The 15,046-nt window shown below is 39.0% G+C and overlaps 1 pseudogene across 1 annotated transcript in view; it reads right to left on the bottom strand.

Annotated features, from left to right (window-relative positions):
- Positions 1-3,085: 3,085 nt before the first annotated feature.
- The window catches only part of LOC103267139, a 30,689-nt pseudogene continuing 18,728 nt past the window's right edge, over positions 3,086-15,046 (bottom strand). Inside the window, exon 2 of the transcript XR_504741.2 lies at positions 3,086-4,510. The product of XR_504741.2 is annotated as an uncharacterized protein KIAA1958 pseudogene (transcript). The remainder of the gene's footprint in view (positions 4,511-15,046) is intronic.

Raw genomic sequence — 15,046 nt, 5'->3', positions numbered from 1 at the left:
TCCCTCAGGTAAGTGTATATTTGCTGACATTCTGGACCTGCTCTTTACACAGGTGGTATAAAAATTCTTGAAGTTTTTTATTGTTTTTTATTCTATGGCAACTTGGATAGAGATTGTTGTATTCAGTTAACTCAATTGTTGTATTTGTGTGCGTGTGTGTGTTTTATCTTTTAAAGGCTACAGTAGATACTTCTTGAATTTTCCATAAGTGTTTTTATCAGGCATATTTTTCTCTTTCAAAAGCCTTTTGTGTTTTAATTTAAAAAGATAATGCCACCAAAAGTTTGCTTTTATTTCAAATGCAAAATAACTAAGATTTTAAACTTTTGATCTCATTTTTGATTTTGTTTTTAAAATACTGAAAAAAAATAGAACTAAACAGTCTGATATTGTAGCCACTTACTTGAATTTAAATTGGTGGAAATTTTAAAAATTTGTCTTCTCAGTCTAGCTAATCATATTTCAAGTGCTTAGTAAACATTTATGGCTAGTGGCTACCATATTGGACAGCAAAGATGTAAAACATTTCCATTTTCATAGTTCTATCAGACAGCACTGACATTTATGGAGGATCTAAAGATTTTCTAATTATAAGCTATTGCTTTTTTAACCTTTTACTTTGAAATGTTTTTAAAGCCTGGCTTGGTGGCTCAGCCTGTAATCCCAGCACTTTGGGAGACTGAGGTGAGTGGATTGCCTGAGCCCGCGGGTTCGAGACCCGCCCGGGCAACTTGGCAAGACCTCATCTCTACAATAAATCAAAAATTAGCCGGATGTGGTAGCAGGCGCCTGTAGTTCCAGTTACTTGGAAGGCTGAGGGGGAAGGATAGCCGGAGCCCAGCAGGTCGAGGCTGTGGTGGCCGGGAGCGGCCACTGCACTCCAGTATGGGCGACAGAGTGAGACTGCAACGCAAAAAAAAAAAAAAAAATTTTTTTTTAGAAAGAAAAAGACAACCCATGGAATGGGAGAAAATATTTGCAAATTATATATCTGATAAGGGCTTTATACCCAGGATAAGGAACGCATGCCTACAACTCACCAATAAAAAGACAACCTAATTTTAAAAACGGGCAAAGAATTCGAGTAGATATTTCTCTGACCAAAATATACGAGTAGCCAATAAGTACAAGAAAAAAAGCTCAATGATGTTAGTTACTAGGGTAATGCAAATCAAAACCACAATGAGATACTACTACACACCCAATAGTATAAATACCTGTACTTTTTTTTAAGCATGGAAAATAAAAAGTGTTGGTGACAATGGGGAGAAACAGGTGTCTTTAAGCATTATTAGTGAGAATGTAAAATGGTGGGACTGCTTTGGAAAACAGTTCGGCGGCTCCTCAAAAAGTTAAACATAGAGTTACCACAGGACCCAGCAATTCCACTCCTGGCTAGATACCCAAGCAAGATAAACATACATGTACACACAAAAACTTGTACATAGCAGCATTATGTTCATAGCAGCATTATTTATAATAGCCAAACAATGTAAAAGACCCAAATGTCCATCAAGTGATGAAAGGAAAAAACATGGCATATTCATATAATAAAATATTTGGCAATAAAAAGGAAAGAAATGCTACAACATGAATTGACCTTGAAAACATGATGCTAAGTGCAATAAGACAGTCTCAAAAGACCACATAACATATGATTCCATTTATATTAAATGTACATAACAGGCAAATCCATAGAAACAGAAAGTAGATTAGAGGTTACAGGAACTGGGTGGAAGGGAAGAGTGACTGCTAATGGGTACAGGGTTTCTTTCTGGGGTGATGAAAACATTCTGAAATTAGGTAATGGTGATGGTGGTACAACTCTGTGACTATAACAAAGGCATTGAATTGTATACTTTAAAAGAGTAAATTTTATGATATGTGAATTATATCTCAATAAAGCAGTTATTTTAAAAAGAAAGAAAAATGGATAAACTAGAAAGCATAATTTTAAACAGGATATAAATATTTTCAGTATATATTTTATTAATAACACCATAATTGTGTTAAAAAATCATTAATGGAGCCGGGCTTGGTGGCTCAGCCTGTAATCCCAGCACTTTGGGAGGCTGAGGTGAGTGGATTGCTTGAGCCCGCAGGTTCGAGACCCACCTGGGCAACTTGGCGAGAACTCATCTCTACAATAAATTAAAAATTAGCCAGGCATGGTAGTGCGTGCCTGTAGTTCCAGCTACTTGGAAGGCTGGAGGCGGAAGGATCGCCGGAGCCCAGCAGGTCAAGGTTGCGGTGGTCAGGAGCGGCCACTGCACTCCAGTCTGGGCGACAGAGTGAGACTCCAACTCAAAAAAAAAAAAAATCTTTAATGGAAGGATGAGGATCTTAAAATTGATACTAAAATAAGAAAAACATGTTTGTAAAGCAATTTAATTCCAGAAAATTTCAGGGTAAAGGCACAGGTGCCTCAGGACTCCCAGAAAGCTTTTCCCAAAATACATGACTTTTTTGAGAAGGACTGAAAGAAACCAGAATGTGCCACAGATTTCTGTTTTCTATACTGTCCGCATGTTCTGTTCATCCTTCTCCATGTTTCTACTTCTAGCCTATTAGATTTGAACCATAAACAAAACAGCACGAGACCCAAACTTCCTTTACATAATAGCCCAGGTTACATCAGTATCAATTAAAGAACAAAGTTAGAATGTTAGAATTACAGGTGTAGGGGTCTTATACCATTTTACTCTCCTCTCAATCCATCTCAGTTAGGCTCACATATTCCAGAAATGCAAGTTACCTGATTCTTTTAAATTTTAAGAGAAAAGATAAAATAATTTTAGAAATGTTTGTTGCCTTTTTAAATCCTTATTTTAAACTACCACACCAAATAAAATGAGTAACAATGCCAAGTTGGCTCAAACAAATAAATAATCATGGAAAAGCCTTAGGTCTATTTTCATTATATGTCTTACCCAACATCATTTTGGCTTCAAAAAGCAACTTAATATCTAAATACTGAGAGAAAAGCATTTTTTTAAAACTTTCAAAAATAACTATACTACTTAAAAATTCATCTAACAGTAGATATCAACTTTAAATCTAACCATGCAACATCAACAGCACAATCTTAGACAGCTGTCCTCTCAGTTCTAAGGTACATCAACTGGAATCTTGGCCTTAATTCAGGTGAATTTCCTTCATGGTAGCGCCAGGATATAGTAATTTTATTGTTTCTATCTTTCTGAGACAAAGGACTGAATTCTAGCAAACTGAGCCAATGGCTTCTGGAAGTGCTGACGGCGCAGACTTTCCTGACAGACGAAGATGAGGGACACACTGTCGCCTCACATGCCATACCTGGTATGCACTGTGCTGTGGCCTCAGTGGTTATGGTTGGAGCGACTGGGGGCTGCTGCTGACTGGAGCTCACTTCTGGCTCTGTGTTAACTGAGGGAGAAAGAGCTACCTCACAGGAGGAGACCTGGCTGGGCAGATGGGACAGGAACTCTTCAGAAGCAACTTGCTCATCCTGTCCAGGCAGCTGCAGGGCAGACAAAGGGATACTGATCTGTTTGTTAGGATGAGAAGTGCTTACAGGCATCTGCATGGCCACCTGCTGACTGGTGCCATGGGCACCAGGAGGTCCTCTGTTTGGTGAAGCCAGAGAAACCCTAGCAGTCTTCTGGACAGCTGGTCTTGAGATCACAGAAGGGGATGCAGACATACCATGTGGGTCTAGCTCCAAGCTGATGGCAGATGTTACATGGGGAATCAGCTTAGCAGACCCTACACAGGAAGGGCCAGCATGAGTCTGAGGTTTGGGTTTTGCCATCTGTGTCAATGACAGGGCTGGTCCATCTACTCCTCCTGTCAGCTCTGCATTTGCCACAATGTAATAATCTTCAGGAATCTCTTGTTTGATTTTCTTGATGATGACGTCATTGCTGCATTCATCAACTATCTGCGCCTGGGAGCTTGAATGGAGGGAAGATGGGGCTATTCCAGGTCTTTTGCGAGTAATGCTTTGAGGTCTCTGGGTTTGGGGCTCAAAGTCACTATCCTCATCTGTAACAGAAGACTCACAAACCATGTCAAACAGGGTGTTTTCATCTTCATATTCTTCAACAGCTTCATCCAGTTCAGAGGGTTCACTACAATAAGAGAAGTCACAAGAGTCTCTGGTCCGATTACAGTCTAGCTTTGCTTTCACTGGTCTCCCAGGGTACCTTTCAACAGGGCTAGTCTGTGTCTCAGAAGGTACCCCAATTATACTGGGACTATCAGAGTTAAAACTTCTGTTATCCTGGAAACAGACCCGCTCTTGGGACCCAGCTCTGCAAGTAGCTGTTAGTGGCCAATGATAAGCGTGGCCAGCACTACAGCCCCACATTGCTGTCAGGTTCCCATGGGAACCTTCAGAAAGCAAATGTTTCAGGTTTGGAATGAGGCTGCAAATGGTCCCATGACTGTGGGCCCAGCTGACCAATTTGGATAGATTCTCTGATGAGGTATGAAGACAATCCTCCATGTTACAGGATCGGCAGTGTCTTTCCTAAAGGGAAATAATCAAAATAAAAAGTTACTATTACTCAAGACATTCCCATATCTCAATTACTCTAATTTCTTTCATATATGATCATTTGACATAAAAAAGAAATGCACTTCAAAACTGAATCTCGTTAATATCACTGTGTATGAGCAGAAACTAGAAGGGAATACCAGGAAAAGTAAAAACAGCTGATAACTTCTGGTTGTGGAATTATTATTATTATTATTATTTTTGAGTCAGAGTCTCACTCTGTCCCCCAGGCTTGAGTGGAGTGGCATGATCTAGCTCACCGCAGCCGTATCCTCCTGGGCTCAGGTGATTCTTCTGCCTCAGTCTCCCAAGTAGCTGGGACTATAGGCATGTACCACCACACCTGGCTAATTTTTTAATTTTTTTTTGTAGAGATGAGGTTTCCCTATGTTGCCTGGCTGGTCTCGAACTCCAGGGCTCAAGCAATTCTCCCACCACAGCTTCCCAACGTGCTAGGATTACAGGTATGAGCTACCACACCCAACCTGGTTGTGGGATGTGGAGAAAAATTTTGTTAGTTTCCTTCACCGTTGTAATAATTCTTGCACAACTGGAAAAAAAAGAAACAAACAAGAGGGAGGGATAAACTTTTTCATGCTACATTTTACTTCCAAAGTCACGTTCAGTTGGTCTCTTAATAATAAAATCCATGTATTACTTGTATTAACCAAGAGGATGCACTTCTAATGTCACACTTTGTCATCAGAAACTTCATTACTAAAGGGAGAACCAACAAAGGAGGACTGGATGGATGTCAGAGAAGGAAAGTCAATCTTCTACTGAGAACCAGAAAACAACACAATTGGGAATCCAAGGAGAGAATGATGGGCTAAATGTGGGAAGTGGGTAAGAAAGTCTTTAGCACAGAAAGCAGGAAAGATTGGGAGGAGACACACTGGATGGGACAGGCTGTAGACCAGAAACAAGGATGAGAAGGCTGGAAGTCAGCATTCTAATCACTTTTAGGAGCAGCCTTCTCACCTCCTGGCTGTATGAAAATCCTGATACACTGCCTTTCATCTCATGGCTAGAGGTAAAAGGTGTATCTGGTGTACTCCCCCATCTAAGGAGCCCATAAACTCAAGGATAACCACTATCAAATAGAAGTACATCATTCATTCTTGGGCAGGAGACAAAGAGAACCATTTTTTATGAGTCCTTGACTAGGAATTAATGAAGACAACAAGACGCTTATAATCCCAGCATTTCAGGAGGCCGAGGTAAGAGTATTGCGTGAGCCCGGGGCTTTGAGACCAGCCTGGGCAACTTGGTGAGATCTCATCTCTACAATAAATTAAAAAATTAGCCGGGCGTAGTGGCATGTGCCTGTAGTTCCAGCTACATGGAAGTCTGAGGCAGAAGGATCACCTGCGCCCAGCAGGTCAAGACTATGGTGACCATGAGTGTGCCACTGCACTCCGGTCTGGGCAACCAACAGAGTGAGATTTCAACTCAAAAAAAAGAAAAGAAAAGAAAAGAAAAAGTGAAAGGGGGCATACTAAGCCTGCAAGTGGGTGGAAAGGTTCAGCAAGACTCTGCCAAATGGGAGATCCTGGGGAGAACTAAGCAGGGAGGCACAAGTATCTTCTTGTGTTAGTCTGCCCTGGTCATCTGCTGCTGTGGGTGACAAAAGGTGTCTCACTAGCGCTCCACACTCAGGCACCAAGGTCTAACTGCAATGCCAGGTAATCATGCCAAAGTGAACATCTGAGCCTCCATTTCCTGCCCTGACTCCGCAACTCCTTATCAGCAGGGTTAGATACGTTCAAGTCCTTTAACATATTACTGAGGTCTCTGCTGCTGTGGTCACAGCCCAGCTCTCAAGCCTCATTTTCTACTACTGCAGCCTCTTCCCATACCTCTTGTGGTCCCCTCTTCTCCAAACACAGTTTCTCATCCCCACTGGACCTCTAAAAACTCATTCTTTGCCTTGGCACACAGCTCTTCTCTTTCCTCACCTGGCAAGTCCTTTCAAAACTAAACTTGGGGTCACCTCTGTTGAAGTCTTTCCAGATTCCCTTTTTCTGCCTCAGAGATTCAGATTCCCTCCTTCACCCACGCCTCCATCATCTCTTAAGGAATTGGCCTTTGCTGTTTTATCACTGACACTTTTGTCTTTCTCTTGAACCTGACTAAGGACTCCCTATGCGCAGGGACTATCACTTCCTTATTCACTCATCAATGAAGACCTACTTGGGAATATAGGAATTAATCAGACACGGTCTTGTTCTTTTTTTTTTTGAGTCGGAGTCTCACTCTGTCACCCGGACCGGAGTGCTGCAGCCGCTCCCGGCCACTGCAGCCTTGACCTGCTGGGCTCTGGCGATCCTTCCGCCTCAGCCTTCCAACTAGCTGGAACTACAGGCGCACGCTACCACGCCCGGCTAATTTTTTTGATTTATTGTAGAGATGAAGTCTCGCGCCAAGTTGCCCAGGCGGGTCTCAAACCCGTGGGCTCAGGCAATCCACTCACCTCAGCCTCCCAAAGTGCAGGATTACAGGCTGAGCCACTGAGCCTGGAGGTCTTGTTCTTAAGATGTTATAATCTATTGCCTGGCATATAGTTGTTGCAAAATAAATAAATGAAGAACAAATATATAAATACCAACAGCCCCATCAACACTAACAAAGTGAACATACAAGACTCTCAAATAAGAGACATGAATTTTCCTCCAATTACTTTTATTGTAATCATTCAAGAAATTGCAGAGTTTTCTCTCCGATGATGTAACCAAAACACAGCTGCCTTGTGCATATAGGAGACAAATTCATAAGCAAACAGTAAATGGAGAGAACAGTGGCTGGTGTGGGGTCAGGCACTTCAAATTCCAGGCCTGGAACTACTGTCTGTGGCCTTGGACAAGCCACTAAATATCTCTAAGCCTAAAATGACAGAACTACATGATCTTATATTTCCTTCATATTCTAGCAGTTTAGGAACTTATTTCATTTATATTCCTTTCATACAATTTAGTTAAAGCAGAAATGTAGACAAAAGAGAAAGACTAGTTTGTGTGTTTCTTTTGAGCTTCTGAACATAGTTCTTTCAGAGAGCCCTAATTTGTTGGAACAGCAATGTGCCCACTAAAACACACTTCCCAGCTGCCTCTGAAAAAAGGGTGGGCCTATGACACGGTTCTGGCCAATGACTTGGTAAATGAAAGGGGTCTGGACCATAATCCTGAAAGACACAATCTTGAGTGCCATAATCCTTAATGTTGAAATCCCCAAAGATTAAACTTCCTGAAGTCTGAAATTCCTAAGGTCTAATATCAAGTTCACAATCACAGGATAGTGGCATCATGTTAGGTCAAACTATTATCTTGCTATTGTCTTTATTTGGAAATTAAGTATGGTTTAAAGAAATGCATATGGGTGCCATATTGACAAAGAGTAGACTTATGGACTTAATTTTAGGTGTCAGTTTTACTGGATTAAGGAATACCTAGAAACCTAGTAATGTGTCATTTTGGGTGTGTCTGCTAGGTGTTTCCAGAGGAAATTAGTATGTGAGTGTGAGTGGATTAGTTGGAAAAGATCTGCCCGCAGTGTTGGCAGGCACCATCCAATTGGCTGGGGTTCCAAAGAGAACAAATACAGGCAAATTGGTCTTCTTCTGAGAACTGAGACAGACTTTCCTTCTGCTGCCTTGGGCATCAGAATTTCAGGCTCACCAGCCTTGGGGCTCCAGGTGTACACCAGCAGTTTTCGAGGCTTCTGGTCTCAGACCGAGATATACATTACCAGTATCCCTAGTTTTGAGGCCTTCAGATTTGGAATGAGCCATGATAACAGCATCCCAGGGTCTCTAGCCTACAGATTGCCTGTCATGGGACTTCTCAGTCACCATAACCATGTGAACCAATTCCGCTAATAAATTCCTTCTAATATATATAGATATCTATATGTAGATATATAAATATCTCTTATTGGTTCTTTCTGGAGAACCCAGTCTAATATAGATTTGGTACTGGAAAAACTGAGTATTATTTCTTCTTCCTGTATTAAGTTATTTAATGATGAAAGATTAAAAGTTTAAAAGCTAATTACTATTGGTACTGCAAAAGCAGAAAATCACTTAACTGTAACGGCTGAGCAACAACCAGACTTTCAAATGGACAGTACATACTTACAAAATTTGTAGACCACAACCACTCTCCAAATACAAATGCAGCAAGTATCACAAAGATCACAGAAGTGAACATGCAGGAAAAAAGTCCAAGAAATTTCCTCTACCAAAAAATTCAGTCATATGTGACTTCTGCCCCTTTTGCTATCCATGCTTGCCTTCAAAAATTTGCCCTTTAGCTGGGCTCGGTGGCAGAGCCTGTAATCTCGTGCCTTTGGGAGGCTGAGGTGAGTGGATTGCCTGAGCCTGAGGGTTCGAGACCTGCCTGGGCAACTTGGTGAGACCTCATCTCTACAATAACTCAAAAATTAGTCGGGCGTGGTAGCGCGCGCCTGTAGTTCCAGCTACTTGGAAGGCTGAGGCGGAAGGATCGCCGGCGCCCAGCAGGTTGAGGCTGCGGTGGCCGGGAGCGGCCACTGCACTCCAGTCTGGGTGACAGAGTGAGACTCCAACTCAAAAAAAGAAAAAAAAATTGCCCTTCATCAGAGAATAAAAGGAATTTGAAAAGCTCACTGACCTTCTGAACCAAACACACTTTTTGATATTACACTTCCTCCACTGTTACAAAACACATTAACTGGTGAACTATTCCAGATTAGGGATCTGATTGTCAAAGAAGATAGACTTCTTATATTTACCACTAAATCTAACATAGAAAAACTAGTACACGCTTCACTTTAGCTCATGGATGGCATTTTCAAAACTGCCTCCACTGTTTATCAACTACATACAACTCATGTCTCTACTGGATCTGAAAATTCTAGAACTCACCTACTCATTTATGAACTAATTGACTGGAAAAAGTGAGGCACTTTACAAACACTTGTTTGAAGATTTGGTGGACTTTGCAAAAGAAAACAGATTTCAATTGAATCCCCAAACTATAATGACTTGTAATTAGATGCAATCAAACCTTCTGAAAGTGAATTTCAGGGTGTTACCAATACGGTTTATTTTTTCCATTCCACTCAATGCATTTGGCAGAAAACTCAATGAGTGGATTTGTTATACCATATGGCAATGACGCAAACTTCAGCTTAAAAATGCGTCATTTGTCTGCACTGGCGTTCCTTGCAGGGGATGGCATTCTGGGAGTTTTCAAAAAATTAAAGCCACATTTGTCTGAAGACACTAGCAGAGTTACTGATTGGCTCAAAAATAATTATGTGCATGGCAGACACAGAAGACATTTAATGCAACAGTGTTGCTATTTGATCACCAGTATTGTTTTCCCGCTAAATTTGTGGTCTGTGTGTGAGTGTATGGGGATACGATTTCTACGTACACAAAACAACTTAAAGCATGGCACAGAAAAGGGAGAACTGTAATAGGAAATATTCAAGTTGGTGTATATCAAATCATACACGATTTTTAAAAAGACCAGCACCACGTAGAGAACAAATGTGAACGTATTCTCTCATGTCCTAAAAGAAAAAAAAAGCAGCTATTCATCAAGATGCAAGACTTTAAAATACAGTTAATGACTGTGAAACTCAGTCAGCTCTTACAGACTACTTGCATGCAACTACCCATTATATATCCCTGTAACACATTTTTTCATGTCTTTTTTTTTTTAGTTTTTTGGAATCTACCCCCCCATTGCTATTTTAAATTGTCAGCACCATTTTGTACAATTCTCTGTGCTATATATTTCATCTTCACATCACTTCCAAAACTGGAGGTATTAATTGTATAGACTTGTTAAAAAGAGTTCTAATTTACTTCATGAACTTTGGAAATTTCACTCCAAAAAGGTACATTGTTACAATATTGACTTTGTGTGTAAGCACTGTGCATGTACACAAAAAGGATGAAACATCTTCAATGAATGAAGATGTCTTTTTTGTACAATTGCATTTGTAAAAGATAATCGAGATCTTGCTTTTTGGGCGAGTGTATAAGCAGTGTTGACTCACAGCAGTTTTTGATCCATTTCATCAAAGAACTTAGGTTCCCAGCCTGGGCAACATAGCAAGACTTTGTCTCTACAAAAAATAAAAAAATTAGCTTGGTGTGGTGGCATGCTCCTGTAGTCTAGATCACCTGAGCCCAGGGGGCCGAGGCTGCAGTGAGCCAAGGCTTCAGTGAGCCATGATTGTGCCAATGCACTCTAGCCTGGGAGACAGAGTAAGACTTTGTCATGGTATTTCAGATGACTTCAGTTATACAAACTATTTCTTTATAAATACAGTCCACCAGCTCATAACTGTTATACCTGTGTGACTGTCATTAGTATACCTGAATTTTTAGGCTTGCAAAAATATGTATGTTACTATTCCCTTTTTATTGTATAAAGTGAGCTATAAAGCATTCTGTTGTATTTGTATATATTTCCCAAATGAGTTCCCTTTTAAAAGTGTAAATAAATATCACTTAAAATTTTTTTACAAGTATTTTTTCTAGAATTGCATTTTTGGGATTTTGATCTTTTGAGATTTTTTTTAGGATTTTAGACTTTAGGAATTTTTATCTTTAAGGATTATGGTATTTAAGAATATGTCTTTTGGGATTAGGATCAGCTCCCAAATGGAAGTCACTGGGTGGGTTTTTGAGAAACTGGGGCACAGACTGGCCTTTCCCATTAGTCCTTCCCTTCCCTTTTCTTCCTACCTGGAAAAAGACGGGAGCAAAAACAAGAACTTAAGGATGGGAGAGAATAGCAAGAAGGAGCTTGGGTCCTTGGTGACACCATAGAGCTACCACATGAGTTCTGAACTGTCTGTTTAGGATTCCTTGTTATTTATAAGGGGAATATAAGCTCTTCATCTTGTTTAAGCCACTATTTTTGGAGTTTTTTGTTACATACAACTGAACTCAATTACTCACCAATGCACACAAAATAATACATTCATCTCTGGTTATTAACATAGAGCAGAATCCTTCATTTACTCTGCACCATACTCCAGGACAACTGTTACTCAGACTGGACTCCACAAGTAAATTCCTGGGAGGGTTTTAATTCTATATGAGATGCTTTTATCTGTTTTCATTTTGATAATAAAAATATAATTATTATAAATCTACTATGAATCACCTAAATAATCACCTTATATCCAATACTGCCATGTAATATCAGCACCCTTTTGCCTCTGTATCTATATTCACAATAGGCCCATAATCACCTAACGTGGTATCATTCAGCTTCTAATTTGTTGGGAAACCTGTTTATGCTGCATTCATTTTAGCAGATATAAATTAAAAACTTCTTTTTTGCACTAATAATTTTAAAACAAAAGCCATCATAATTTGACATCATGAAAATTACATAATGATGGTGGAGTAATACATTACCTTAAATGTTATATATAGGGTAACGAGAAAAGTTAAATTAATGATATATGTTTGTAGAAAATCATATATATTATGGCACATATTTGACTGAAGATGTTACAACAGTTCAAATACGTAAAAATGTGGCAGGACCAAAGCAAAAAATTGCAAAGGCATGTAGAATTCAAACGAACCTACTGTCCAGGTACAAGCTACTATACAATACTGAAACAGTACATCTGCTGAAGGCCCAATAACTGTGGGGCAGGGGAAGGCTATAATGAAAATAAAAGATAAAGTGGATAAAATTATAAATTTTATTAAAGCTTAATTCTATAATATTCACTAACTTTTATGGATTACTAATCATTAAATCACTTTTATTACATTCTGAAATTCACCAGTAATCTCATGAAGAGGCTCTTAAACTTTTTGAGTGTCATAAAATGAAAATATTTTCCCAGAATTGCTATTAATATATTTCAACCTGGCAACCAATATTAACTGGTAGTTATGAGAGCACAATTAGCTGATATAGGACAATTAAATATATTGAGTCCAAGGAATAGTTATCACTATACTTCAATATATTCCAAGTTTAATACAAAATGGAATCAACAATAAGACAACTGAGGTGTTTTCAAAATGCTGAGAATAAACAGTTCTAAAATCTACTGATTTTCTTCAGTAGACTAATAACAAGCTCTATGCTGGAAAAATGCTTTTTCTCCATTTTCAAGAAGTAAAAAGTAACTACAAATGTTATTTTCCTGTATCTGACATGAACAATGATTGGATTAGATACAGAGTTATCAAGTGACACTTCATTAAAAACTGAAACCCAAGCACTCCTGGATGGTAGAGATTAGGTTAAGTGTAATATCCTAAATTAGAAACAAAGTACTGCTACACACTGGCATTTATGTTATTCAAGTCAAAATCAGCAATGCATTAAAATGTAGAATCAGACTTTCTACCATTAAACTCAACTATTCATCATTAGGTGTCAATAGAACAATGTACCAATAATTATAATTATAGCTAATATTCATTAGATAACTCTTTTTTGCCAGGCACTGTTTTAAGACTTACCATACCAAGAATCCTAATTAAACCCTAACTTTTATTTGACTAAGTTAGTTAAATTATTATCCTCCTTTTATAAATAAATAACTCACTTGCACACAGTCAGTGGCAGAGTCAACATTTGAACTCCAGAGACTATGCTCTTAATTATACTATACTACCTCCAGCATTGTAATAGGAGAAAGATACTATCTCAAATCTGGTTCCTTTTACATTGATGTTGTTCATTTGAATTTATGTTAGTTTTATAGATGGAAGTTAAATTTGTAAAATAGTTTTGGTTTCCAGCTATATATATGTTTTTTTGTTTACATATACTTAAGTGGCATTATTAATAAAATTTAAGTCAGGACTAGGCAAAAGGAAGATCCAAACTTCTTCACATTAAAAAATAAAATTAAGTATAAAAGGATTATGTCACTCTTCTAAAGCCTGACAAAGCTAGTTAGCAGCCAAATAACAATGAGTGACAACTTGGCTTCCACCTGCATTCAGTTACAACAATCTGCCCAACAGTCCTTGCAGTCTCTCTCTTTACAAGGGTCTGAACCTTTCAAAGGAATTGTTGTTCTGTGTCTTAATACCACTAGATCTCAACTGCTGATACATGACAAAATTGACACTAGAAGAAACAGAAAATCTAAGTAGCCATATACGTATAAGAGAAATTGAATGGAAAAAAAAAAACTGGTTGGGCACTGTGGCTCACACCCATAATCCCAGCACTTTGGGAGGCCAAGGTAGGAGGATTGCTTGAGCCAAGGAGTTGAAGATCAGCCCAGGCAACACAGCAAGACCTAATCTCTACAAAATAAAAATTAAAAAATTAGCTGAGCATGGTGGTACATGCCTGTAGTCCTGCTACTTGAGAAGCTGAAGGGGAAGGAATGCCTGAGCCCAGGAGGTCAAAGCTGCTATGAGCCATGATTAAGCCAGTGCCCTCCAGTCTGCGTGATAGAGTGAGAACCTGACTCAAGAAAAAACAACAACAACAACACCTTCTCTAGAAGAAGGCTCAGGTGGTTACACTGGTAAATTCTGTCAAATATTCAAGGAAGAAATAATACAAAAATGTAAATATTGTTTAAAATAAAGAAGAAAGTACTACCCAACTTGTTTGAGGAGACCAGTATAACCCTAACACCAAAACCTGGAAAAGCCAATTCAATAAAGAAAACTACAGATCAATGTTCCTCATGAATATGACTGTAAAAATCCTTTATAAAACATGAGCAAACTGAATCCAACAATATATATTGTGACCAAGATTTATCCCAGAATGCAAGGTTGGCTGAACATTAAAAAAAATCAATCAATGTAATTCAACATATTAATAGTGTACAAGAGAAAAAACACACAATCATTTCAAAAAGCATCTGACAAAATTCAGTATCCATTTATGCAAAAAAGAAAAAACTCTTAGCAAACTAACAATAGTAGGGAACTTCCTCAAATTGGTAAAGAGCACCTATGAAAACAGTATACAGCCAATATCATATTTAATGTAAAAGATAATTACTTATATCACTTCTATTCGACACTGTACTAGACGATCTAGCACTGAAATAATATGCAGGAGGTAGAGGTTGAAGGAGTGGAAGAAAGCAGAAAAAATTGGAACAAAGGAAATAAAGCTGATTGTATTTGTAGATGATATGGCTGTTTATGCAGAAAATCATAGAGAATTCACAAAGCAACTGCTAGAACTCACAACTGAATTTAGCAAAGCAACAGATACAAGATTCATGCTAAAAACTCAACTATTTTTTATATACTAGCAGTAAAATACTGAATTTTGTTGTTGTTGTTGATTTGGAGTCTCACTCTGTCGCCCAGACTGGAGTGCAGTAGCCGCTCCGGCCACCGTAGCCTCGACCTGCTGGGATTCGGCGACCCTTCTATTTCAGCCTTCCAAGTAGCTGGAACTACAGGCGTGTGCTACCACGCCCGGCTAGTTTTTTTGATTTTTTTATTGTAGAGATGAGGTCTCACCAAGTTGCCCAGGCGGGTCTCAAACCCACGGG

The sequence above is a fragment of the Carlito syrichta genome, unplaced genomic scaffold (assembly GCF_000164805.1).
Source record: "Carlito syrichta isolate Samal-C Ts95f unplaced genomic scaffold, Tarsius_syrichta-2.0.1 Scaffold307983, whole genome shotgun sequence".
In the NCBI taxonomy this organism is placed as follows: domain Eukaryota; kingdom Metazoa; phylum Chordata; class Mammalia; order Primates; family Tarsiidae; genus Carlito; species Carlito syrichta.
The sequence above is the reverse complement of the archived record's forward strand: the minus strand, read 5'-3'. Positions and strand labels throughout refer to the sequence as shown.